Raw genomic sequence first — 2500 nt, 5'->3', positions numbered from 1 at the left:
AGTTTTGCTTTATGTTTGTTGCTGGTTTAGCCCAAATCTTCCTGTGTGTAGAGGAAAAAAATGAAACATAGATCTACAGTTTAGCACAAATACCTAATGAATACACATTTACACAAAATGAAATATTTTTGCATTGAGTTACCTTTCTTCAACACATAAGGCTTGTTCCAGTACAGTTTTGGTGCTAAACTGAATGGTTGTACAAGTGATAACAATGGCGATGCATATGCATTGCATTTCAAAGCAGTTTAGATGTAGGACAAATGTATTTATATCCTGACCAGCCAGTGGCATACTTGCTTGAAATATTTTCTTGTTTTACAGTACTGCTGTGGAATCCATACTTGTGCCACATGTTTTACTTGTGTGATTATGTTGAATGTCATATTACAATGTAACTAATTTATTTAACATATCATTTAAGTGCCATGTATGACTGTCTTGAGATGAAATAAACTACTCATTGTTAACTTGTATTAAAACATTCCTACTAAAAGCATCAATAAACTTATAGTTGAAATAAATTCTGCATCACCTGTTGGGAAAACAGACATTGTAAACAATTATGTTTGTGATAATGTATGCAATATGAGAAAATCTCCTCTCCCCTCATCTCCTTTCTCTTTTCTCTCTCCTCTCCTTTTTCTTTTCTCTCTCGCCTCTCCTCTCCTCTCCTCTCCTCTCCTCCTCTCTCTAATCTCCTCTTTCCTCTCACTCTCTCTCTCTCTCTCTCTCTCTCTCTCTCTCTCTCTCTCCTCCCCTCCCTCCCTTTCTCTCTCTCTCCCCTCCCCTCCCTCCCTCTCCCCTTTCTTTTCTCTCTCTCCTCCTCTCCCCTTTCTTTCTCTCTCTCCCCCCTACCCTTTCTTTCTATCTCTCCCCTCCCCTCAATTTCTTCTCTCCCTCTCCCTCTCCCTCTCCCTCTCCCTCTCCCCTCTTCTCTTTCTCTCCCTCTCCCTCTTTTCTCTTCTCTTTCTCTCCCTCTTTTCTCTTCTCTTTCTCTCCCTCTTTTCTCTTCTCTTTCTCTCCCTCTTTTCTCTTCTCTTTCTCTCCCTCTTTTCTCTTCTTTCTTTCTCTCTTTTCTTCCTTTCTCTCTCTTCTCTTCCTTTCTCTCTCTTCTCTTCCTTTCTCTCTCTTCTCTTCCTTTCTCTCCTCTCCTCTCCTCTCTTCTCTTCTCTCCTCTCCTCTCCTCTCCCCTCCCCTTTCTTTCTCTCCCCTCCCCTTTCTCTCTCCCCTCCCCTCCTCTTTCTCTCTCTCTCCTCCCCTTCCTCCCTTTCTCTCTCTCTCCTCCCCTCCCTCCCTTTCTCTCTCTCTCCCCTCCCCTCCCTCCCTCTCCCCTTTCTTTTCTCTCTCTCCTCCTCTCCCCTTTCTTTCTCTCTCTCCCCCCTCCCCTTTCTTTCTATCTCTCCCCTCCCCTCAATTTCTTCTTTCTCTCTCTCTCTCTCTCTCCCCCCTCCCCACTCTTTCTTCTCTCTCTCTCTCTCTCTCTTCCCTTCCCACTCTTCCCTCTCTCTCCCCTCCCCTCCCCTCTTTTCCTTTTCTCTCTCTCTACTCTCCTTTCTTCCTTCTCTCTCTCTCTCTCTCTCCTCCCCCTCTCTTCATTCTCTCTCTCTCCTCCCCCCCTCTCTTCCTTCTCTCTCTCTCTCTCTCCTCCCCCCCTCTCTTCCTTCTCTCTCTCTCTCTCCTCCCCCCCTCTCTTCCTTCTCTCTCCCCTCCCCTCTCCTCCCCTCTCTTTCTCTCTCTCTCTCCCCTCCCCTCTCTCTCTCTCTCTCTCCCCTCCCCTCTCTCTCTTTCTCTCTCCCCTCCCCTCTCTCTCTCTCTCTCTCTCTCCCCTCCCCTCTCTCTCTCTCTCTCTCTCCCCTCCCCTCTCTTCCTTCTCTCTCTCTCTCCCCTCCCCTCTCTTCCTTCTCTCTCTCTCTCCCCTCCCCACTCTTTCTTCTCTCTCTCTCCCCCCTCCCCTCTCTTCTTTCTCTCTTCTCTCCCCTCTCTGCCTTCTCTCTCTCTCTCTCTCTCTCTCCCCTCCCCTCCCCTCCTTTCTCTTCCTTCTCAATCTCCCCTCCCTTCTCTTCTTTCTCTCCTCTCTCCCCTCCCCTCTCTTTCTCTTCTCTCTCCCCTCCCCTCTCTTTCTCTTCTTCTCTCTCCCCTCCCCTCTCTTTCTCTTCTCTCTCTCCCCTCCCCTCCCCTCCCCTCTCTTTCTCTTCTCTTCTCTCTCTCCCCTCCCCTCTCTTTCTCTTCTCTTCTCTCTCTCCCCTCCCTTTCTCTTCTCTTCTCTCTCTCCCCTCCCCTCTCTTTCTCTTCTCTCTCTCCCCTCCCCTCTCATTCTCTTCTCTCTCTCTCTTCTTAATTTTTTCTCAATCATCTCTCAATCTGTGTGTGTCCGTGTGTGTGCGTGTGCGTGTGCGTGTGTGTGTGTCCGTGTCCATGAGTGTGTGTGTGTGTGTGTGTGTGTGTATGTGTGTGTGTATGTGTGTGTGTGTGTGTGTGTGTGTGTGTGTGTGTGTGT

This window comes from Penaeus japonicus, unplaced genomic scaffold, assembly GCF_977035675.1.
Source record: "Penaeus japonicus unplaced genomic scaffold, GWHDUDI00000001_assembly GWHDUDI00000021, whole genome shotgun sequence".
NCBI lineage: Eukaryota > Metazoa > Arthropoda > Malacostraca > Decapoda > Penaeidae > Penaeus > Penaeus japonicus.
Note: the sequence above shows the minus strand (reverse complement) of the source record.